General features: G+C 41.1%; 1 protein-coding gene across 2 annotated transcripts in view; it reads left to right on the top strand.

Moving 5' to 3' along the window:
• The window catches only part of WWC2 (WW and C2 domain containing 2), a 115,172-nt gene that overhangs the window by 7,345 nt on the left and 81,598 nt on the right, over positions 1-26,229 (top strand). The window lies entirely within an intron of this gene.

Below are 26,229 nucleotides of genomic sequence, written 5' to 3'. Positions count from 1 at the left end.
ACACTGGAACAGGGTGATGCCCCAGAACATCTGCAATACATTGATGACATCATTGTATGGGGCAACACAGCAGAAGAAGTTTTTGAGAAAGGTGAAAAGATAATCCAAATCCTTCTGAAAGCAGGCTTTGCCATAAAACAGAGTAAAGTCAAGGGACCTGCCCAGGAGATTCAGTTTTTGGGAATAAAATGGCAAGATGGGCGTCGTCAGATTCCGATGGACGTGATTAATAAAATAACAGCTATGTCCCCACCAACCAACAAAAAGGAAGCACAAGCTTTCTTAGGCATTGTGGGTTTCTGGCGAATGCATATTCCTGACTACAGCCAGATTGTAAAACCCCTCTACCAAATAACCCGAAAGAGGAATAATTTTGAATGGGGCCCAGAGCAAAAACAAGCCTTTGAACAAATTAAACAAGAAATAGTCCATGCGGTAGCCCTGGGACCAGTCCGGACAGGACAAGATGTCAAAAACGTGCTCTACACCGCAGCCGGGGAGAATGGTCCCACCTGGAGTCTCTGGCAAAAAGCACCAGGGGAGACGCGAGGTCGACCTCTTGGGTTTTGGAGTCGAGGATACAAAGGATCCGAAACCAACTATACTCCAACGGAAAAAGAGATATTGGCAGCATATGAAGGAGTCCGAGCTGCTTCTGAAGTGATTGGTACGGAAGCACAGTTGCTCCTGGCACCCCGATTGCCAGTGCTCGGCTGGATGTTCAAAGGGAGCGTCCCGTCTACACACCACGCAACTGATGCCACATGGAGCAAGTGGATCGCGCTGATCACACAAAGAGCTCGGATAGGAAACCTCAATCGCCCAGGAATTTTGGAAGTAATCACTAACTGGGCTGAAGGTAAAGACTTTGGAATGTCACCAGAGGAGGAGGAGGTGACACGTGCTGAGGAGGCTCCACCTTATAATGAACTATCAGACAATGAGAAGAAGTACGCTCTGTTTACCGACGGGTCCTGTCGCCTTGTAGGAAAACATCGAAAATGGAAAGCTGCTGTATGGAGTCCTACCCGACAGGTCGCAGAAGCTACCGAAGGAGAAGGTGAATCAAGCCAGTTCGCAGAGGTGAAAGCCATCCAACTGGCTTTAGACATCGCTGAACGAGAAAAGTGGCCAATGCTCTATCTCTATACCGACTCTTGGATGGTAGCAAATGCCCTGTGGGGATGGCTACGGCAATGGAAGCAGAGCAGCTGGCAACGCAGAGGTAAACCCATCTGGGCTGCCCCGTTGTGGAAAGACATTGCTGCTCGAGTAGAGAAGCTGATTGTGAAAGTACGACATGTAGATGCCCATGTACCCAAGAGTCGGGCCACAGAAGAACATGAAAACAATCAACAGGTGGATCAGGCCGCCAAGATTAAAGTGGCTCAGGTGGATCTGGACTGGCAACATAAAGGTGAAAAATTTCTAGCTCGTTGGGCCCATGATGCCTCAGGCCATCAAGGAAGGGACGCCACATACAAATGGGCTCGTGATCGAGGGGTGGACCTAACTATGGACACCATTGCAGAGGTGATCCATGAATGTGAAACGTGTGCTGCAATCAAGCAAGCCAAGCGGTTGAAACCTCTTTGGTATGGAGGGCGTTGGTCGAAATATCAATATGGAGAGGCTTGGCAAATTGACTATGTCACACTTCCACAAACTCGCAGTGGCAAGCGTTATGTGCTTACAATGGTGGAAGCGACCACTGGATGGCTGGAAACCTATGCTGTGCCCCATGCCACCGCCCGGAACACGATCTTGGGCCTTGAAAAGCAAGTCTTGTGGCGGCATGGCACCCCAGAAAGAATTGAGTCGGACAACGGGACTCATTTCCGTAACAATCTTATAGACACCTGGGCCAAAGAGCATGGCATCGAGTGGGTATATCACATCCCTTATCATGCACCAGCTTCTGGAAAGATTGAACGATATAATGGATTGCTAAAAACCACACTGAAAGCAATGGGTGGTGGAACCTTCAAACATTGGGATACGCATTTAGCAAAAGCCACCTGGTTAGTTAACACTAGAGGATCTGCCAATCGAGCTGGTCCTGCGCAATCAGAACTTCTACGTACTGTAGAAGGAGACAAAGTCCCTGTAGTGCACATGAGGAATATACTCGGGAAGACAGTTTGGGTTATTCCTGCCTCGGGTAAAGGTAAACCCATTCGTGGGATTGCTTTTGCTCAGGGACCTGGGTGTACTTGGTGGGTGATGCAGAAGGACGGGGAAGTCCGATGTGTACCTCAAGGGGATTTGATGTTGGGTGAAAATAGATGATAAAATGAATTGAATTGTGTGATATTAATTGCTGAATAACCCTGTCCCTGCATACCATCATCACTATGGTTGTCACATTGTACTAATGTCATTATATTAAGAATCATCCAGGTTAATGAAGAATGAACTTCGTCAGAATCAGAACTGATTCCAAACAACCAGCAACTTCTTCAAGATCAACATCTTCAACCTGCAGACAGCGGCCGGATACACCAACTACGAGCTCCAGGCGCCACACGCAACAAAGACTACATGTCATCCGTTCTACCGACTGAGCGAATTCCACGTCGTCTTTCCTGCCCTGAGAGACTGCTGTAACAGATGAAGACACATTTTGGAGGGATGACCCATGGCTAAGGGAATAGTATATATATGTAAGGTTTGAGCATGACATGCATGGTATGGAATAAGGGGTGGATACTGTCCCAGTTTTAGCTGGGACAGAGTTTTTTTTTTAACAGCCAGAAGAGCTCCCTGTTTTGGTTTCACTCAGAGGCTCACTCTGAGAAGAATGTTGATAGCAAGCTGATGTTTGTGGTTGGAAGTGAAACTCCAAGGACTTTTCAGTGTGCGGAGTACAGAAACACGGCAGGATAAGGGGGGAGCATAGCTGGGACAAGGGGGACACGATTCCCCTTGTCATTTGTGTGGAACTTAAGACTGAGGGCCAAACTGGCCAATTAGTATTCCATATCATGCAGCGTCATGCCCAGTATAAAAGCGAGGGTCAGCCAGGAAGAAGGGCTTTTGCGCTTTTGCTCTTTTTGCACTTTTGCTCTTTTGCGCTTGCTGCGCTGCTGCTCTGCTGTTTTTTTTTTTCTTTCTCTCTCTCTCTCTTTCTCTCCCTCTCTGCCCCTCTCTATTTCGGGGCCTCGCGTTCGTCCGGGATTTGCAGTTTTCGGGACGAGACGGGCTTCGCATACGAGGGGTGGTGAGCACCTACATTGTATTAAATCATCTGTATTAAATCACTCTTATCTCAACCCACGGGTTTCACGTTTATCCTTTAATTCTCTCCCTCATTCCTAGGGGTGGGGGAGGCGGAGTGACCGGCTGTGTGTGGGGCGGTTCAACATAACCCACGACAACTTGTTAACTATCTAACCAAGAGAGTGCTTTAGAAACATGAGCTGTGCAGGAACCAGAGAACTTTAGGTGGTAAGAGATCATGAAAGAGTTTTCTTCGTGCTAATGTAGAGAGGGAATACAGTTTCCATTGTTGCTTTCATCTTTTGGGGAGGTGAAAACACTGCAGTTTCTAAAATGGAATTCTGTAACTTTTGCAAGATTTGTCTGAATTAGAACCTTTGTTAGGTTTCAGCAATTAAACGTTGCATACCCTTTTCCCTTAGAAAAGAAGGGCACTTTGTTCCTTACTTTTTCACTGGAATTTGCTTTCTCTTGTCCTGTGAACAGCAGAGCTGCGAGGTGAGAAGATACGGAGGTTGAGTTACTTGAGCAGGGAGACTTTCATGCTTTCTTTTTCCTGGGCACTACTGTAGCTCAGGGGTGCTTGGTAGGACGCTTCCAGTCACAGCAGAAACTCATAGAGATAGGAGGTGTATAAGTTACTGTGCTGGTAAAATTTAAAGGTAGCAAATAAGAGGCAAGCAGAAAAGGGAATAGTCTGATGGGAGGCATCATCAGAGATTGGAAAATATATTTGGATCAGTTCTTTTTTGCATGAAGTAAGCTGTGTTGTGACAGATGAGTAGAATAGCTTACTCTCTGAAGTGTCTGGTGTCTGAGGCAAGTACAGTTCTGTGTAAAATTGGTGATTGCGGGACTTCAGCTAAAACAGGAAAAACTTACGAAATGTTAAAACTTCTGAGTCAGAGGGAACAAAATTTAGGCAAAAAATAGGGGTGTGATTTCAGAAGAGCTGGCTTTTGCCGCTTCAGGAACCTCTTTGGTAGTGTGCCATGGGATAAAGCCCTGGAGGAACTGGGAGCCCAAGATTGCTGGTTGACTTTCAAGGATCATCTCCTCCAAGTTCAAACGCATTGCATCCCTAAAAGGAAGAAATCGAGCAAAAACACCAGGAGACCTATATGGATAAACAAAGAACTCCTGGCTAGAATCAAATGCAAAAGGGGAATACACAAAGCATGGAAGCAGGGACTGGTAACCTGGGATGATTACAAGGAAGTTGCTCATGTACTCAGAGACCAGGTTAGAAAAGCTAAGGCCCTGACAGAGTCAAATCTGGCCAGCGATATTAGAAATAACAGAAAAGGATTTTATAGGTATGTGAGAGAAAAAAGAAAAACGAGAGAGAATGTGGGGCCTCTCCAGAAGGATACAGGTGACCTGGTTACTGAGGACGTGGAGAAGGCTTGAAATATTCAACAACTTTTTGCCTCAGTCTTCACTGGAACCACTCGAACCACACCACCCAAATCACAGAGGATGTTGGCTGGGTCTGGGAGAGTGAAGAATCACCCAGGGTAGGAGTAGATCAGGTCCAGGAACACCTAGAGAACCTGAAGGTGCACAAGTCCATGGGACCTGATGAGATACATCCATGGGTCCTGAAGGAACTGGCGGCTGAAGTTGCTAGGCCACTAGCCATCATATTTGAGAGGTCCTGGCAGTCTGGTGAGGTTCCTACAGATTGGAAAAGGGCCAACATAACCCCCATCTTTAAAAAAGGGACTAAGGATAACCCAGGAGACTACAGACCAGTTAGCCTTACCTCTGTGCCAGGTAAAATCATGGAACAGATTCTCCTGGTAGCTGTACTAAGGCACATGAAAAATAACCAAGTGGTTGGTGACAGCCAACATGGCTTCAGCAGGGGCAAGTCATGCCTGACTAATTTAGTGGCCTTCTACGACAAAGCTACAGCGCTGGTTGACATGGGTAAAGTAATGGATGTAATTTTCCTGGACTTATGCAAGGCATTTGACACTGTCCCACATGACATCCTTGTCTCTAAAATGGAGAGACACGGATTTGATAGATGGACCACTTGGTGGATAAAGAACTGGTTGGATGGTCGTACTCAAAGAGTTGTGGTCAATGGTGCGATGTTGTCATGGTTTGATGTGGAGGGGGGGGGTGGTGCTGGTGGCAGGAGAGGGGTTTTGCTCCCTGCGACCTCCCCAGTTTTGGAACCGGGTTAGGCTTAGTTCTGGCCACCAGATCAGACTGCCATCCCCCTCGGGGTTGACCCAATAGGGCGTCTCTGCGAATTGCCCTATTTAAGTCAGGACAAAGGAACCGGAAAAGGTGCTTCGCCCAGGATCGAGCAGAGAAGGGAGGAGGGCACTGCCCCTGCTCCCTGGCTCCCGGCCGGGCAGCTGCCTGCGTCGGGCCGGCGCCGCCCACGGAGAATGGCGGCGGCGGAGCCAGCTGGGGAACTCGGGGGCACCCCACTCCCGGGGTGCCCACTGGGCTGAGTTCACCTGGAGAGGACTGAGATCTGAAAGAAACAGCCGCATCGACAGCAGGTCAGTGAGGATGGAGCGGGAGGAGGTGTGCCGGAGCCGAGTTTCCCCTGCGGCTGATGGTGAGATAGCAGGCTGCCCCCCTGCAACCAGGACGGCCTCGGTGGAGCAGCGACCCACTCGCAGCCCGTGGGCAGAAGATGCCTGAGCCTGAGGATGGTCGTGTTGGGGTGCACGACAAGGCAGAGAGGCATCTGGAGTCTGCGTGACGACCCACGCCGGAGCGAGTGGCTACAGCTCCCTAAGTACCCGAGACTGTGGTAAAGCCCACACTGGAGCAATCTGTGGGGAAGGATTGTTTCCAGTGGGCTGGACTCACACTGGAGAAGTTTGTGGATTTTTCCTCGTGGGTAGGGGATCCATTGGAGCAGGGGAAAAGGGTGTAAGGACTCCTTCTCCTTTAAGAAAGAAGCAGCAGTAACAGCACAGAATGAACTGACCTGCACTCCCCCAGTCCCTGCCCCCTGTGCTGCTGGGGGGAGGAGGTAGAGCCGGGAGGAAAAGGAAAGGGGGGGGGAAGGTGTCGGTTTTAAGATCTGGTTTTGTTTCTTTCTGTCCTCTCAAGTAATCGGTTTTTGTTTCCCTTTGTCCTTCTAAGTAATCATTAATAAACTGTTTTGCTTTGAGAAAAGCTCTGCCTGTTTTGCCCAGGACCATGGTTGGTGGGTGCTCCCTCTGTTCTTGTCTCAACCCTCAGTCCCTTTGGTTTTTTTTTCTCTCCTCTCTACTTTACTGGAGAAGGAGAGACTGTGTGAGTTTTAGTTGCTGGATCAGCCTAAAACCACGACAGATGTCTACATGGAGACCAGTGTCAAGCGGTGTCCCTCAGGGGTCTGTTCTGGATCCAGTGCTGTTCAACATCTTTGTCAGCGACATGGATGACGGCATTGAGTGTACCCTCAGTAAGTTTGCCGATGACACCAAGTTGTGTGGTGCCGTGGACTCACTTGATGGAAGAGATGCCATCCAGAGGGACCTTGATAGGCTTGAGAAATGGGCCAGTGCTAACTGCATGAGCTTCAACAAGTCAAAATGCAAGGTCCTTCACCTGGGTTGGGCCAATCCTAGGCACAAATACAAACTGGGCACAGAGTGGGTTGAGAGTAGCTCTGAAGAGAAGGATTTGGGGGTGTTTATAGATGAGATGCTCAACATGAGCCGGCAGTGCACTCATGCAGCCCAGAAGGCTAACCGCATCCTGGGATGTATCAAGAGAAGTGTGGTCAGCAGGTCAAGAGAGGTGATTCTCCCCCTTTACTCTGCTCTTGTGAGACCCCACCTTTAACACTGCATCCAGTTCTGGTGTCCCCACCATAAGAGAGACATAGATCTGTTGGAGCGTGTTCAGAGGAGGGCCACAAAGATGATGCAGGGGCTGGAGCGCCTCTGCTACGAGGACAGGTTGCGGGAGCCGGGATTGTTCAGCGTTGAAAAGAGAAGACTTCGGGGGGACCTAATAGCTGCCTTCCAATACCTGAAGGGAACCTACAGGAAGGCTGGGGAGGGACTTTTTACAGGAGTGTCCACTCATAGGACACGGGGTAATGGGTTTAAGTTAAAGGAGAACAGATTTAGATTAGATCTTAGGAAGAAATTCTTCAGTACGAGGGTGGTGAGACTTTGCAATAAATTGCCCAGAGAGGTTGTGAATGCCCCTTCCCTGGAGGTGTTCAAGGCCAGGTTGGACAGAGCCTTGAGTGGCCTGATCTAGTTGAGAGGCGTCTCTGCCCATGACAGGGAGGTTGGATTAGATGATCTCTAAGGTCCCTTCCAGCCTATGCCATTCTATGATTTATCTGTCCTTTGAAGAATAGTGATGTTAAATTGAAGTGTTAGCCATTACATTTTGAAAGGAATGGATCTTAATTCTGTTTTAGCTATAAATCTCAACATTGCTGATTTAAGGTACAACTAGAGCAACTACTGATAAATCCTTTCTTTAGACTGCTGCTTGCTAAGAATGAATTTAATGGCAAACCATCACTGAAAGATTCCCCTTCTTGTTCCCTTTCTGTTTTCCCTTGCATCTCCCTTGTTTGCTAGTAGCTGAGGAGGGAGTGGGCCTTTTACATTTGTGGTGGCGTGGAGCTGTTAAACGACTGCCTCAACCTACCTTATGACATTCTAACCTTAATAAGAAATAGTCACGTACCTATTTAGGGAAGTCAGTAGAGGATCATTTGATGACTCTCCAAGGTGTACAACTTGTGATAATCCTGTAGTGAGATAGGACAACAATTTTTTTTCCCCGAATATCTTTTTCTGCCTTATTTCATCCTCTAGTATCATTTGCTGTTTTTTATCCTAACTCCGCGTAATTCGTTCGTGTCTCCTTGTCTGCTCAGGAATGTGCATATTCCCTGTGAAACTGTCTGGTATCTCATTCTGGTTTCAGTGACAGGTTGGGAACTGTTTTTACTTAATTGATGTATATTTATTCAAAATAAAACCCGTGATGCAAGTACTGAACTCGCAATGAGAGACTGTTTGAACTTCTGACACCTTCATTTGTTTATCCAGTGTACAGTAGAATTCTAATATTACAGTGCTAATATAGCTGTGATAGCATCAAACAGTGTTAAAATACAGAGTGATTGTGTATGCGGGTTTTTTAACCAGTCTGTCATTTGCTTGGGGCTATGTGTTGTTGATTTTAGCATTAGTGAAAATGACTATGGTAACTCTGAGATAACGCTTTTATTCTTTATTTCCCTGGGAGTGATAGGCCTGTACTATATCTTTCATCTCGGAGCATGTGAAGTTAACAAGTCAGGAAATGCTACGCAGTATTTGCTATGTGTGCAAAGTACGTACCACTGGTTGAAGCCAAGGACTGCGACCTGGTATGTAAAGCGGGGCAAGTGGTCTAGACTGTGGTTTGTCCAGACCTACGTCTGTAGTACTTGCCTACCGGAGCTATTTCGATTAAAACCTATTTTGACTTACAAGATAGCATTACTCTAGTTGTTATGGACTATGTAAGCCTTAATGATAAGTTGTGTACATGAAGGAGAATAGACCTTTTCTCAAATGGATGGAGCTGAGCTGTTTGCTAGAGATGTGGTCCTACTACAGTACGGTTAAATGAAGGAATCCTTCAGAACTATCTTATATTTTCAGAGAAGGTGAACTGGCTTTACTTTGAAGTAATGGCTGTGAAAGAAGTTTTCATTTTTACAGGTAAGAGTCAAAATATAGAGCAAATAGGACAAATTATTTACGACTTTAGAGATCTGTGCAGATTACATTAGGAGTTCTTGTTTTCTCTAAATAATGTGTTCAACCCTTTTGTTAAATTCTGTGCTTTGAACATGTTATTAAGGTTATTAGAATAAGATAAGAGGATTTCTCTGCGTCTACTTACTAATGTTTGTAACATCTGGAGATAGGTTGAATTTTGTGAAATAGGCTTTGTTTTGGTTTTCTTGCTACTTTTTTTCTTTTTAGCCTAAAAAATGTTATAGGTATTTGAGATTTCACAATTTTTATATCACACAGATGACTGAAAACTAAAAGAATACTCATGGAAGTAATGGAAAAGATTGAAAATGGACCAACATGCATACTTCCATGATGACACACTTTCAGAGAGGCATGAATAGAAACAATGCTGAGATTCCACAACCGTTATGCCAGGCCATGTAAATTCTTACTGCAGCGACCTGCAAGGGAAGTGGAAAAAGGTTGTAGAGGGGTAACACAGTCCACTGAGTCTGGACTGTTAAGGTTCTATTTACCTGTCCCTCTCCTGCCACCAATTAGTGACCTGACTTCAGGAGATGATGTAGCTAAAATGAAACCCTTTTTTTAGGGTTGTTTTTCAGCAGAATCGGCTCGTCGTGTCACTGAATGGTTACTAGTGCTGGTGTGAGACAGGAGGCAAGTCCAGAGCTGGGAGCAAAAGGAGAGAATGGTGCTGTAGAAATCAAGATGCAGATCAATCCTAGCTGCCATGGAACTGTTGTCTTAGGTGTCCATTTCTTTCGTTGGCTTCCTCCATTGTTTTCTTGTGTGTGTCTTTGTGTTCACCTTTGCTTTGCTGTGAACCAGCAGTACAACTATCACAGACACCTTGATCCTAAACATGTTTTCTGTCACCAAGAAACATTTATGATGTTACAAACTTTTTACTGGCTTTTTAAATGTTTGTTACTGTGAAGCTCTTGTTGAAGAGAAATCTTGTCACTGCACGGTTGCAAAAGTAGATCCTGTTTTCCAGGAATGCGCTGCTGTTGACAATACACTTATGAATAGCTAATTTTTGTTGTGCATGAAAGAGGATCAGAAATTCTTTGATTTTGGTGCGTTTTTTCCTAATTATTCATAAAATGTGTTTTAGACACTGCTGCAAAGTATCTCACCAGAATGATGGTGTAATTCTAGACTTTGAATGGTTTATTTTGTGAAGCAAACTGGAGCCATTCGTCTTCATATATTTGAGGGAGTCATCTGTAGGGACAAATTGATTTGTCCTTCATTTAGAAGCAGCAGATAGTGGCTGAAAAGAGGAGTGATACAGTAGTTATGGTTTCCCTTTTGTGTTGCTTGAGTATTTTGTAGGCTATTGCTTTGTGGGTGTAGGGTTTGTTCTTTCTAAATAGCACATTTTGAGTGTTGCTGAATACTGTTGCTCTTCCCAGTGACTTTTTCAGTGCAAAACCATTGGTGAAGGTGAAGTTCCTACCTGATGAAGTCAATGTCTGGCTCTTGTTTTTAAAAGGTAAAGAAAGGACTTCTTGGAGGAGAGATTGCTTTCCTCCCCTCCTCCCACTCCTGCCTTCTTTAAGTGTACTTTTTAAAGGCTAATTTGCTTTTGGAATTTTTTTGTTGCTTAGACTTCTGAGCTAGAGGCAGTCTGTCAGTGGTAGGAATGTATTCTGTCAACTGAAACAATCATTTGCATCTCAGAACAAGATCAGATGCTATCCTTTGAACTTGAATACTGTTTGTACTTGAAGAAAGGCAACTTTATCTCATCAACTCTGAATGCATATTGTATTCAAAGTAATTGTTTGGGTGTGTAAAAACATATTGTCTTGAGACAGCAAACTCAAATTTCTTCATACTCTTGCTGTGTACTATACAGTACTGTATATTGGACCTGCTTTGGCATGTCTGTACTATTTTTCTCAATTCATTAAATCCAACTTTAGTCTTTATTTGAAAAACAAAAAGAACAACCATAATATGCTGTTTGTTCTGATAAACTGACTTTCAGTGTCGAGAAATACAAATTTTTTTTTTACTTTCGGTATAGAGGAAAAGATCTGGAAGAATCTGTATTTTAACTAAATCCCACCAGGATCTCTTTCTATTAGCAACTCTCTCATTGCGAATGAAGGAACGGTACTTTACACACCTATTGTTTCTTTTTAAAGTACTTTTAAGTGCTAAACTATAGTCTCCTCCAGATAAGCATATCTCACAGGCTGTAGATCTGACCTGTCCTTCTTACTCTGATTAAATGCCTTGTCCTTCACTCTTATGAGCTTACCTGCCTCATAGAGCTGGGAATGTCTGACAAAGATGCGGGTATTTTTAATCATGTAGCAGGTGAACTATTGATATTCTGCAGATTGTGTGCAAGCACATCATGCCATATGGCCGTAGGTGTGCCCAACACGTGATGAATGGCACCTGCCTTTTAGCTATGAGTCAGGCATATGTCTTAGTAGCGTCTTGTCAGGTAACAGAGTTTGACCAAAGCACAGGTGTCCCTTGTCATATGCATGGCAGTGTTTTCATTGGGATCACACTGTGGAGGAACAATTTGGTTGCTTCTGTCTGTCACTCTCTGTGACACTTCTGGTCATTGGAAGACCGTGTGATTTGCTCTGGGGTTCTCTTGATACTTCCAGAAGACGAGGTATAGCCCACTTCAGCTGAAAAAGTGGGCATTGTAACCTTGCTTTCTGTCTGCGGTGGATTGCCGAAAATTGTCAGGGAGAGGCATTTATTTGTTCTTGATGAGGAAACAATGGGGTGGGTTTTTTCCTTTGTTTAATACCGTCAATTGTTAAACTGTAGTGTAGTCCAGAAGAGCTTGTCTCATGGCCTGATGATCTGACTGAGAGTACTCTTATTTAATAAAAGTCTAGTCCCTTCATTCAGATTTCCTTGATTGTGCTAAAAATGTTTATGTAGACTTAAAACTTTCTGCTTCTTCACCAGTGTTAATGAAGTGTCTCTATGAAAACTCTAACAGGAATTAAGAAGTAACCCTGTCCGAAATTTCAGTTGGTTAATAAACAGTTACTGTGAACTAGATTTTTTTTTTTAAATGCTGTATTCTAGCAAATGATTGCAGTCTTATCCTGTGCTTCGATTCATGTTCATGAGCCATTCTGGCTGCGTAGGATCTCTAGGTGGGTGCTACTGTCCTCGCTGTAGCCTGAATGATGTAGAGCCCAACCAGGGGGTGCTGGTTTTGGCTTCTGTTCCATAGAGATCCAGTGGAGACCAGTTGTTGTGGAGAAAGATTTATAGTGCAGTAAGGCTGGAATAGCTGGGAGCTGGACTACGGAGGGAACATTTGAATGTTTTTCTTGCTTTTGGGAGGGCAATGGGGAAAGTGGGACATGTAAGGGAATCTAATAGACCTTGCTTCTGTGAAATAGTCTGTGGTTACTATTGCTTATAAAGCTCCTTTTACCTATAGTCTTGTGTGTTTTTGTCAGAGATGCACATGATACAAAATTTCCTTGTGAGCTAAGTGACGTTTCTTTTCTGTAAATCATCCATCACCCAATTGTACTTGTACTTCTCTTGTCAAATGTGTGTTGTTAATTGGGGTTTGGTTTAAATTTTAATACATTTTGGCTGTCTTGAGTTACGCTGTGAATACCCAGCTCGAGGTATTTTTGTATATATTGTTTCTTGGTACAGCACTGAATAATGTAATTTAAATTTTTTATTATTTTTAAAGAGATACAGCAAACATCCTGTGAGAAAATCAAAAGCCTTCAGCAGTTTAGGAGCTTAGTAGCTTAATTTCTTTAGGAAGTGGTATCTGAGTGTCTGGGTAGAAGCATATTATCACATTACTTCTGTTCTTATTTTGTTCCGAAAACTTTGACAGAAGTTAGGTCATGGTTCTGTCTTAAAGGCTCTGTGGCACTTAATTATGCTTTTGTATGCTCTTGGGGGCGTATTCCCAGGTGTACCCAAGCCCACTGATCATCCAAATCTGACTGCCATATTCCCAAGACCTATACAAGATGTACTTAGTGTATTCACATACTGCCAAAAAGAAAAACCAGGTCCTTTTCAGCTCCATTTGTCAGTGTTGTTATGTTATGCCAGATGTTATGGCATCTTGTAGAGCGATTTGTGATATGTTTTCAGGGATGACCTTGAAAATGTTACGTATGATTGTATTTTTCTGAGGCATTGCATTGTTTTTAATCACATTCCCAATAATTGACAGTTTATTGTCTGCAGGATCTGACCTAAATGGTATTTTGTTTTTTTGTTGCTTGAGACTTTTAGTGCGAAGATGTGCACCTACTCTGCGTTTCTAATTTGGGCGGAGTTGTACAGTGGTGAACGATTCTAGTTTGGAGTGCTGTGGACTTCTCAGAGATTTGCACAATAAGCTATGATGCGAGTTTAAGGCACGGAAGTATTCAGTACTAAATTCCAGGATGAACAGTGACAAACTGCCAAAACTGGAATTGGAATGTCCATAGAGTTGGAGTGAAATGGAGAAAACAAGATACCACTCACATGATGTGGTCTCTGAAGGTCTGACTTGAATTTCACCCTTCTGAAGTAAATAATAGTGTTCCTTTCATTTGCTGGATTGGAATGTAGACCTGCAGAGAAGCCCCTGAAATCGCGGTCTTTTCTTCTGTGTTTCCATATCTTAACTGTGTTTCCATATCTTAATGTTCCTGGACAGTAGAAGTTTTGCCAAAGTTTTTCGTATTTCCCACATTCTTTTACAGTTGCCAGCTTTGTTTTGCACAGAAGTGACAGGCTGAGGTGGTGCTTTAGTGGGTTACGGCATGAAGAAGCAGCATTTGGAATGGAAGTATTAAATATTTTAAATATATTTTGCTGAAGCATTGAGTCGTAAATGATTGTACATAAGAGGACGCAATTTGAGACAGCGATCCGACAAGGAGTAAAGACCTCTTTCTGTCACGTTGTGAGTATTGCAACGTTTGAAATGAACTGTTAACACATTTACTGTTCTGGTGAACAGTAGAATGCTGTGGATGTGAATAATCATCCGAGGCCTCTACAGGACATTCCTAAAATAGTGTTCAAATGACTAGAGAAATTATGGGATGCAGCAAAGCACACAGACAGTGTAAGCCTTTTAGTTAGGCTAGTGCGGTCAGTAGTTTACTACTGCAGTAAGTAAGGCTTAATACACAGGAACTTACACAGTAAACAGATGATTTGTTCAAGTTTGAGCTTTATGTGGTCTTTGCTGTTTTTCCTCTGTTATTTGTGATTCCTAGGCTCTCTTTTTGTGTCTGCTCTTTGAGTGAAAGACTTAGTGGACTAAAGTTTGAGGTTTGCTAAGGAGTTGTTAATTGGTTACACTGCTGTGTTAGCTAAATTAATGAAGGTGAATTGCTCACAGCAAAACAAATTATTATGGTGATATGGATTAGGCATTTAGGTTCTTGTTTGCTTGTCTGGTGGTTGTTCTGCCTCGCTTGGTAGCATGGCTTACAATGACCTAAAATGAGCCATAGACTTCTGTGCTGTGGCAGGTTGCTGATTATTGTATTCAAGACCTGGCTGGCCCTTTTGTTCAGAATGTATGAAAGCCATCAAAACTTTATTTTTGCAGGCAAGATTTTGGCAAGCAAATAAACTTTGAGGACAAATGTAGAATAGTTAAGGGTTTTGTCTTTTAAATCTTTAGAACCTCCTATACTTGATGTTTCATGGGGTTTTTTTTGTCAGTCAGGCTTTCCTGAAAAGTTTTAAGATATCTTCTTTCTGGTCATAGTTGTGGTCCCTAATGTGACTAGTATTTTTAAAATGTATAAAAAGTGTGTGGGGGTGTTTTTTTTTAAAAAAAAAAAAGAAAGAAAACCAAAGGAGCATGTCCATAATCGATGCTTCATTTTATTTTATTCTAGATTTGGCAGGTGTACTAGATAGTTAAGCAGCTTCAGCCAGCTGCCTAAAGTTCTTGTGAAATGCTTACCCTGCAAGTGTCATATGTTGATGGGTGACAATACTTATCAGAGGACTCTTGTGGCAGTACTATTGTTGCTTATTGAGGTAGTAGACTTCTAACAGATCTTTTAGGAATAAGATCTCATTAATAGCTATTTTGCAATACTTTATTTGAAAAGTTTTTTAAATGGCCGGTATTAGAACTTTATCGGAGTGCTCTCTTTTTCCTTAGATATGAATAGCACTCATCTGTTTGAGACATACGGTGATGTTTAAAGCTGATGCTGCACTGATGATGAACACATTAACATTCAGATGTTACAAAAGGTTTCATGTGACTTTGATGGTGATGTCCTGATGGAGATATTCAGATTATATGAAAAACTATATAGTAATTTATTACTTAACTTTAAACATAAGATGATTGGATACTTGCAGTACAATAAGATTAAAGGGGAGATGTTACCTCTTCTCAGCCTTTTAGACCAAAACACGGAACTCGTCTCTCTGCAGGAAGTCACCTATGCAGATACTTTATTAAAAGCAAACTGTATTGTAAGCAGAGGAACTTGTGAAACCTGATACATTTTTTTCCTGTAGATATATTTTTTTTTTGCTAGATTGTAAGCTCTGATTGGAGGTATTCTGCTGCAGAATGTTTATAAACTTTTTTGGGCTCTCTTCTTCCACCTTTCATGTCTTGTGAATACTCTGTGTAGTGAAAGTTGAACTAGCTGGTTTTATACTCTTGATAAGAAAGTCAGAGGGACAGAGAATTTTATATTAATCTTTTCTACAGCTTCTCCTTCCTATGGCGACTCCTAATGCCAAGATAGGCTTGATCCTAACTAAAGATTGGTTACATCTGAACGGAAGTATGTGTGTCAGTACCCTGGAAACCTAGTCCCACAGTCACCTGAACTGTAGTTGTGACCAGAACAGGTCATAGGTCTCTCGGCCCATTTGCAGTATACTGACATTAACTCAACCACTGTCTGCTTTAGTAATGTCTATAAAATTATCTAAAGCTTCATTTCACTCTAGCTATCAATCCTACAAGCAGAAGTATAGAAAATAAATTTCTTTCTCACTTTTGAAGGCCAACTCTGCTCTATGTGGTATTGGAATAGATCTCCAACACCCAGGAGTTAGCATGTACTTCTAATAACTTGAATTTTAGAATCTGATGGAGGAAATGTGTATTATATCTAGTGATTGGTTTATGAAAGATACCTGTGTGTGGACTGTGTTATTTGCAGTGTAATATTAAAGTTATTACTACTAAACGTACTAGAAGCACCTAGTTAGGTTTTTTGTCTGTTCCTTCAAATGTGACTTTGGAAGGGGCAGCCTTTTAAAGTTTGTTCCAGAAGGCACTTTCAGAGATGGATGATTGAAAACAACTCTCCTGAATGGCACCTTGCTGTACTTCATAGATCATAACAGCTTTTATTCACCACTGTGATTGTTTTTTAAATTACTACCTGTGGATGAATACTTGAAAGAATTGGCCTGCTGGCTGCATATTTGGATTGATTGGGGGCTATCTTGAAGTTTCCTTTAAATTACATGGGGTTCTTGATGATCCTAGCATTTTCTAATCTTCTTTGTACTGCAGAGTTTTTGTTTCTTGAATTCTTGCAATTTTAGGAAGAACAGTAATCTATTTTTAATTTTTTCTTGTTTAAAAAAAGCAAATATCAAGCTAAGATATACAGAGATGCTTCTTTTAAAAATTATAAAGATGCTGTTTATTTCATGTTGTTCTTTCACTGGAAGCCCTAAATTATGTAATGAATATTTATTGTACTAATAGTTGCTGATGGACTGGAAACTTTTATTTGTAAGAGATGCATTTATCACAGGGAAAGCTCCAAGTGATATCCATAACAGTGATGTACTAAAGCAATACTGCTTTAATACTTTGTTGAAAATATCAATATGGCAGTAGTGTGCTACATGTTTTTCCACAGGTGACTGTTTCATTGGACTGTCACTAACAAGACAGGCAGAAGAAAAGAGAAAATAAATGTCATAAGACAAAGTGACAGTTGAAGTTGGTTGAATAAACAACTTGAAATGTTTTGAATAAACAGCTTTTTTTTTTTTCAGAAGTTGCAGTGTTGATAGGTTTATATATAATGTTGCATTCTCCTGTTTTGGTGAAAAATTTTTGTCAGAGGCCCTTTTGGGAGTGTAAAAGACTGGGAAGATTTTATTGCTTGTTAGGCTACTGGTCTGGAATGTGAACTACTGGTCTGGAATGTGAAAGAATCAGATTCCAGTCCCTTTCCTGGCTCAGAATGACTTGGTGCTATTGAAAAGCCATCTTCCCTGAACGAATGAGACGAAGAGGTACCTGAACATCCCAGGCCTGTTTCTAAGCTGCTGTAACCCAAGGCAACAGACAAATCTGAGATTGAGTTTTGAAAATGGAGCATTTAGGAAATGTTCTGGGGAGAGAAAGCAGACAAATTAATAGAATGAAACAATGCTGTAGAAATTCCTGTGAAATGTAATTGTTGTCCTCTAGATAGCATTGAGAGGTGTGCCTATCACTAGAAATATTTAACCAATCAAAGAGTATCTGTAATCTCCATAAATTCCTCTCAGATTTTTATCAACAGCAGTTCCCAGCTTCAGTTGCCATGTCCTGTGTGCCCTCTGTACCTAGCATTCGATCTTTTCATTCAGAAAATAGCTCAAGTGAATAAGCAGAAGATAGGAATGCGATGGAAAGAGTGAGTCTTAGCCTGTTCAAATATATTACTCCATCTGTATGAATAGTATGGAATAAATAAAAGGTAGGTAAAGGTGATGGCAGCAGGAGAGTGCAACGTTTTTCAATGCCCTGAAGTCCGCAATACATTTTAGCTTGTTGGCAGCTTAACAACACAACTAGGATTGTTAGTGACTGGCAGGAGGAGCAAGATTTGCTCTGTGCAGTTCATGTTTGTTCTGCTTCTTGGGCTACAAAGACATGCTTGGCCAGGTCTTCCTTCTGCAGATCCCCAAAAACTGAGTTCAGAAGGCCCTAGCTGTGTTTTGGGGCTACCTTTTCCTTTGTAAAATGCTTTCCCCCTTCTGCTTTCTTTTTCTGAGACATATAGCAGCTGGAGGAAGTAAACCAGAAGGAAACAAAAACATGAAGGTCAGCTTTGGGGTGTTTCAATCGTTGTATTGTATTAGTGGGGAATTTGCAGTCTACAGACCTCTTTCATACCTCAGGTGAGAGATTTCTCTGACCCTCTTCTACCTCATTCTGCACCTAGTGGCAGCAAATCATGCTCTGCAAGCTATGTACTCTGTCCCACTTTGCTCTACTGACAATCAGACTTAACAAGTCTTTCTGCCTGATGTGAATATCACAGGAACATCACACCACATGGATCATTTTGCCTGTGTCCCTGCTGTCTGAAGCAGTTATCCATACTGCAGCACACTCTCCGTTACAACTTGGGCCAACCATAAAGACTTTGGTTGTAGCCTAAGCATAGCGAGTGTCAGTACAGTAAAGGTCTTTTGGACATCAATTTAACTTCCTAGTCAGGTTTGTGAAAGGAAGAGATTTTTTCTTCCCAAAGCCCAGTGAAAGGATCAAAAAATGCTCTAGCTTGCTTTTTTCAGCTGGCACAGTGGATTGCTATGCTCCACCAACCAGACTAATTCTTTGGCTGCCAGTGAGGGTCACCAAGCGCTGCTGCTTTCTTGTGTATCTCCCAGCAGCTGGCTTTAGTGGGACAACGGGAAGAACAATCCAGGTATGGAAAACAAGACGACAACACTGCTAGTTACTTTGCAAACTCTATCTGTCTTCGTAGCACAAGACCATGCATTTCTTCTGCAGGCTCTGGTCAAATGAAGCCACATGTCATTAACAAAAACTAAATGTGGCAGTGTGTTTTTTAGGGTTTTTTTTGTGGTTATGGATTCTAGAATTCCAAATAAAAGATATGCTGTTACGATTAGATTCTTGAAGGCAGAAATCACTTCTAGGTAGAATGTCTTGTATGTCTTGAATCAGAAATGCTAGTAAAGATTGTAACACTGTTATGTTAAGAAATGAGCAGTCCTATTGCTCCACTGGTACGCAGAAACGGGTACCGTTGACTGGCTGTCTCTAGATCTTTAAAGTGATATTGCTGTTTATGTGAGTCAAACCAGAGACCTTGTTACAATCTGCTTATTGTAAATACAAGTAATAGAAATAAAATTACTTTAACACAGAAAGTAGTAAGGTGAAGGAGAGAAAACGTGATGGACAAAACGAAATGCTTTTTGTATCTTTGGCATGACACAGAGAAGCCAGCAAAAAAGACGTAACTTAGACTCTGTCACCTGGACTTCCAGTAAAGAGCAGAGTCTTTCCACTGTTTGTTCAGTGTAAAAACTGATGGAATGTGGTAGTTGGATCGGGAGAGAATAAAATTACCATATACTGGAAAAGTCAGTGAAGGACTATGCAGATCACCTTTACGAAGGAAGGAATGCAAGTGCTTTATTTTACTGCAAAACATTACCTTTCTTCCTTACTGGTTTTGCCTATAAAAGTTCAGTTCTTCATAGCATGCTACAAAGAGAGATGCTTGGTATACTGACAGCTGAAAGCATGAAATTATCAGCCCACAACTGCGTTAAAAATGCTTAGAACTAAATGTAAAAGAATGAATTTTTCATTAAACAAGCATGCAACACTGATGATTCCTCTTAACTTCTACCATTTCAGAGACTTGACAGAAGATCAAATCTCTCTTTTTATGGCTGATTTAAATCAATCATTGTTCTGTCCGGCAAGATTCCAAGCCCACATTTGAAAGCTCTTTTGAGAATTATCCTTCCCCCACCCTAGGTTATATCTGCCAGATCAGGAAATTCCAGCTCTTCTCTTAAACTTACTATGGAATCCCCAGAGCCTGAAAGGCAGAAAGCAGATTTTTGCTGGTCTGTGAATAATCATGATCCTCTCTTTCTTCCCTAACCTTTTCACATACTTTCTAAAATAGAACTTTAGCCATGCTGAGTGCCTACAGATAAGCTAAAGAATTGCATGGACTGTCATGAGCTTGGAAATCTGTCCTTTTGTTAGGTCAAACTCCATGCTCATACATGTTTTGGCTGAATGTTAATTTCCTTTTATTTGTTTTCATTGCTTTACTTAATATACTGTAGAGCATTGAAATGCATGTAGGCACCTAATGGCAGCATGTAGGCACCTAATGGCATTTTCGACAGATTAGAAGTTTGACTCCTGTTTAATTACAGTGTGCCTACTTTTAAGCTTTCCAATTCTTCGGGAAATTGGTTTAGATGACTGATGTTTATAGGAGGAGAGTCAGAAGCCTAGCCTCCAAGTAGATATATTTTGTTTTATAAGCTTGAATGATACATGAAGTAATTTCCCAAGGGAACCTGAGGATATCGTGTAGAATTGGAGGAAAAATAGTATCTTAAAGTATTAATATTTATGTTAAAGATTTTTCACCAAAGCAACTTATGTAGATTGATTTATGAGAGATAGTAAGAGACTTCCATTGAGAAGTTTAAAGAGATTACATAAGTAATTGGATAGTAAAGATTTGTATCTGGACTATCTTTTAAGAGCAATCTTCTCTATTCAGTTTAAAAGAATAATAAATGGCAAATGGAGATGTAATGCTTATCTTGGCAAGGAGTGACTGCGTATTTCCACTGAGTGAGCTAATGTTGAGTTTTTTTCATTGCTCAAACTGTATAGAAACTTTACATCTAACCAAATACTTAAAAGTGATTTTTATGAAGCAATCATTTAAAAATACTGTGTCTAAGAAATTCCAGAAGTGTGTGAAATTGCAGCTTTCTAGTCAGCTGAATTTGTTGAAACATTGCTTATATGGCAACTTGCCTCTTCCAGTACAAAAGGTATATAAAGCATGGGAGATTACTGTTTAATCAATTGTTTATGCTTAGGTGTTGTTTTTCTATGAAAGTGCCTCTGCTCTGTATTTGAGACAGTATTATAATTTTCAGTGTCATTAGCAATTGTTTTTAAACTCTCTCCTTACTAGAGCCTCATTAAGAAGCTAGTTTTGGCTAAAAAAGAAAAATAGGCAAAATGGCCAAAGTAAAGCCTCTCACAGAAGGACAAAATATTTTTTTGATTTTATTTTGACAAACATGACAAAAGTCAGATAACTAAAAGTATTAATCACATTAAAAGTTTGCTTCTATCCTTGTTGAAGGCAATGTCAAGGCTGCCTTTGACTTGATGTAGAAGGAGGCTGGACATGGAAAGTTTCCTTGGCTTGTTCTGTGCAGTCGTATATCCTTCACAGGATCAGGCACTTTACTGATTTACATTGTTCTACTTTGAAATTCAAGTAGCCGGTAGATCAAGGTATTTTAATAAACAGAAATTTTCCTAATTGCCCAAGCATTTCCATTTCATAATGCAACAGGAATTAAACACTCTTGTCTGTAATTTCTTCCCTTTTCTCAGAAATAAGGCTTTGCAACCAGTTAAGGTTCATTGCTAGTCCGAAAAACCCTCAGCCTACAAAAATCACTCTCTTAACTTTCACCACGTAAAAACTGCACAGAGAAGTTAACCACCTCTCCAATTTTGCATGCTAAGTCTTATCTATCTAATAGCTTAATTGTAAGGAGGAGGAGTAGTAATCCTGTATTACTGTACTGCCTATGATCTCCATCAAGAACTAGGGCTTCAGTGTCTGTTAAGAACTCTTGTTGTTCATGACTACTTCATACCAATTTGAATTGGGTCTGCAAGTGATTCCACCCTCTCTCTTGCATTGACATTTGTACCAGTAGTGAACTGGTTAGGCAGCTAAACCGTTTTTTTTTTTAAAAAAATTCAATCTCTGCTACTGGTTTGTTTCTTTGAGCTGACTTACTATGGAGTCAGATGAGTGCCAGCACAAAAAAAGGAGAGAGGGCACGAACATGTAGCATGGAGGAAGAGCAGAACTGTGATAGGTTAGATCCACTTAAATTGTTATGGAACCTCAGTATTTGGTGTGATATAGACAAGTAACAAAGATTATTTTTCTGTAGTCAAGGTACACAGTGATGGAATTTTGTCGTCTTTGTTTCTTTGAGCTTAAGACAGGAGTGAGTACACGTGTATGTGTATGTATGCATATGGCTTGGAAATGTGGCGATTGCAAAGAATTAAAAACTATGCAAAAAGTGTGGTCAGCTGTGAGATCAGAGTACTCAGGTAAAACTTTTCAGGTTAGTTTGTTCCATCGAATGCCTGTCCTCATGGTGAAATTTTTCTTCCTTCTATCCAGTTGGAACTTGTTTCAACTTCTACGTGTTTTCCTTCATCCTTCTACCATGCCCACTCCTGCAAAGAGCCTGACACATTCATCTTGAAAACTTGCTTGTAGGTAGGGGCAGGTTGCTGCTGCATCCCCCTGAAGCTGCCTCTTCTCCAGGTTGAACAAACCCCAGTCCCTCAGCTTCTTCTCACAGGGCAAGTGCTCCAGCTCCCAACCATCCTAATGGCCTTCCCCAAGACTTGCTCCAGTTTGGTGTTTTTCTCACCTTAGGAGACCAGAACTGGAGGCAGCATTTGAGATACGGTCTAATGAGTGCAGAGTAGAGGGAATAACAACTTCGCTTGATCTACTGGCCATGGTTTTGCTGAGACAGGAGGCTGTTGGCCTTCTCTGCAACCAGGCCACTGGATCATTGCCAGCTTACTGCCCACCAGGACCCTCGAGCTGCTCCACAGCTGATCAATCCCAGCCTTATCGCTGTAAGGGGCATTTCCTTCCTGGATGCAGGACTTTGCTTTTGTTGTTGCTCAATCTCTGAAGGTTCCTATTGACCTATTCCTGTAGCCTCAGTCCTTCTGAATGGTGATCGTGTCCTTGACAGTGTTGATTGTTCCCCCCCAGTTTGGTGTTATCTGCAAGTCTGATGAGAGTACTCTCTGATGCCTCCTCCGAATCATTGATAGAGATGTTAAACAAGACAAGTCGCTCCAGTAATCCACTTCTTACTGGCTTCCGGGTAGTGTACAACCCATTGACCGCTAGCTCAAAAGAAGGCAAGGCTGAACTGCAGGCTGCTGTTAAAATACTAGGAGGGATGAAGAGAATTGGTACTGTGTTTTCAGTCAAAAGTGGAGACTAGCTATGACTTCTTTCTTTCAAGTCAAGATGGAAACTATTCCTGTGGGATTTGTGGGAGCTGTACTGTTGAAGTCATTTGTTACTCTCTCAACCAGGTTAGCTTTCTATTTTTACTAAAATTTGATATTGACCATATATTATTTGCCATAAATGAGATTAAATCTAAGAAATGCCAATTTTAAGTAATACTTTGTTTTAAAAAAATGCTTTGTGAATATAACTCAATGGAAGAAAAAAAAAGTTAGGAAAAACTGTAGTGACTCATTATAAAATGTTGAATAACTAAACGTTTATTAAATAAGAATACATTAAAATGACTTCAAAGATACCTTTGCTTATAAATTCCAGTAGCTCCATAATGTACTCTGTAGTAAGGCAGTTTTAAAAATTCTAACAAGGGTCCAGTTTGCAGTGTGTGCGCAAGGCCAAAGTCATTTTTTTTCTTTTTCCTTTTTCTTTCCTCCCACTGGGAAGCATTCCCTTCACTTTCATCATTGCAAGTTGACTCTTAGGATTGGTCTGTTATGTGTTCCTTTCTGTTAACACAGAATAAAGATTGTGGCGTACTGTTTAGCTGTGCTGCTCTTTTAGTAGCTGTCTTGAAAAGTATCACCTCTCTTTTGGTTTTCTGTTTGTTTGTTTTGTTGTCTTTTTAATCGTTAATGTAAAGATCAGCAACTTCTGTGTAGCTAGTCTTTTCTATAAATTTACTTTAAGCCAACATGTATCTGACATGGTTTCTGTCTTTGGAATTCCGATTTCCAGTCATAATGGCCTTGGAAACGGAAGGAGTGGCAGATTTAATTCGTCTTTCTGCATGTACTAGAAGAAGAGTGAATTTAGAGTAGAAAGTCCAATAGGAAAATGGTTGCGTCTGGAATATCATGTTTACTGTCACTGTGGATCTATTATTTGTATATTTTTTTTGTCAGTTCTGTGTTTGAAAACAATTACAGTTTTGACCTCAACAAAATGCTGTGGCAGTGAGGTCCAGATACAGTTGTGTTGCACAGAACTTTGTTTTGAGCTGCTTTTCTGTACGTTCTGCATATACCTCTCGTTAGTGTGAGAAATAGAGAGTAAGTGCTGCCTGCTACTTTCCTTGTATATGATATTTCCACTCTGTAAGCAACTTCCAAGTTGAATAATCTTAATCTGTTCAGTTACGTATACGTTCTGTATGCTGGTCACCATCTCCAGCTGTTCTCTGTATCTTGATCTGTGGTTTTTCTTTCTAGACAATGTTGTGGTGTGGAAGTACAGGGCCATTGGAGCTGAATGCAGTATTAAAATGTAATCACACAGTAGCTTTATAGAAATTATATGGTGATGTTTTCTGTTTTGTTTTATATTTATTTCCTCATGACTTGTAAATAAGCTGTTTGCTGTTTTGGCTTCTGCTAAATTTTGAGCTGATTCAAAGAGCCATCCACAAGGAGTTGAATGACTTCGGTCGTGTTGGCAAAAATACTGAGTCTCTTGCTCCCATTAAGTGATTCAGTAGTACAAAATCTCTGCACAGGTTTTTGTGCGTAGCCTCATTGCTTTTTTAATTTTGAGTTTCTGAGTGTTAGCTTGAGCAATTAAATTTGAAAATGTGCAAAATAACCTCATTCTGGTGTTCTCATCTTCTTTCCCCTTCTCACATATGCTTTCACCTTGAAAGATGGGACTGCTAAAATGTTGCTGTTACCTACTCATGAGAGTGTTGAGAATATTGTTTTGATGTTTATACGCTTATTTGAAGAAATGATGATAATTTACTCTGTGCTGTTAGCAACCACAGCCAGAGACTAGATTTTAATATGTACTATGTTCTCTGAAGTAATTCTTTAACCTGGATTAGAATAATCTTTTTAAACCAGTGGTGCAAACTACTAATAAACCTGAAGGGAGTGCTTTTCCACTTATGGGTAAGGTAGACATCTCTATTCCAGTCTGGTAAGTAGAGCATTAGCTCATCTAGCAGCTTCAGGTTCCCTTTTACAGTGTCTCACAGAATTCCTTAGCAATCTTTGCAAATTACTGCCTTGGAAGTGTTCCCCCACTCTGAACAACTGTTTGTGCCAAATGTACTCAGTAGAGAGAGATGTGTGATAAGCAATTGTATGCTGGGGATAGAGGAAAGGCTTATAAGGGTTCAGTGCCTTTTTTTTTTTCCCCCTCCCTTTTTTTTTTTCTTTTTTTGAACTTCACCCTTCTAGGAACCAAAAAGCACATCTGACCTGAAATAGGTTTAGTCAGTTTGACATGAGAGGCAAAAGCTGGTTTCTTTTTTTTTTAAACAGACTAAACTACATATGTGCTGTATTCCTGCTAGTGATTACTAGAAAATTTGCTGCATTCGTTACATGTTTTGGGGTGGTTTTTTTCAAGGCAGTTTCTGGGAGTGGGTGTGTGGGAAGGAAGTCACAGCAAAGCACTTAAATGCTTCCTGTTGGATAATTGTTGCATATTTCCCATTCCTCAAACTTTACTGCCACTGAGAATAACTTTAAAACTTGAATTCAATTAATATTGTGAATAAAGAAATGTAAAAAGAGTAGAGCTGCTGAAGGAACTCTGCATTGATTTTGTTTAATATAATACTATTTTGGGATACAAAACAGTATCTTGGAATATACAAAGAAATGCAGTTTAATTTTAATAAAAGCATTGCGAACTACAGGTCTATATATTAAAATAGTTGGTGGGAGGGATTACATGTAGGCCAGAACATATATTTGAAATCTTCTTATAATTGTAGTTTTACAATACTGTAGTTTTACAGTACCCTGACACTTCCAACATTTTGCATTTTTAAGTTCAATGTTAGATTTGTATGAAGCAAACATATTTGCTATAGCCATTACTTGTTATTTCAGTTTTGTGCAGTTTTACTAATACTTAAGTCAGGCTGTGGCTTCCATCACTCTGCTCTCAAGAATGTAAAGATTTTTCTAGAGGCTGTTTTCTATGAAACCATAGCTGAAATGATTAGAGGGAGCTTTTGGAATCACTTGCACCAAGGGTTGACAGACTTTTTAATGGTCCCTTATTAATATTAAAATATAAATAGATTTCCCTTTCCTTTTTTAAAAAAAATATTGTGTTGCTTGCATCATCACACAGCAGTGATGTGTTTGTTCCTTTTCCATGTAAAAAATCAATACATTTTAAAGATTTCTCCTACTCCTGTGGCATCTGGAAATAGTTTACTAGTGCCCAGAGGT

Source organism: Tauraco erythrolophus, chromosome 5 (assembly GCF_009769465.1).
Source record: "Tauraco erythrolophus isolate bTauEry1 chromosome 5, bTauEry1.pri, whole genome shotgun sequence".
In the NCBI taxonomy this organism is placed as follows: Eukaryota; Metazoa; Chordata; class Aves; order Musophagiformes; family Musophagidae; genus Tauraco; species Tauraco erythrolophus.
Note: the sequence above shows the minus strand (reverse complement) of the source record. Positions and strands in the feature narration are given on the sequence as shown.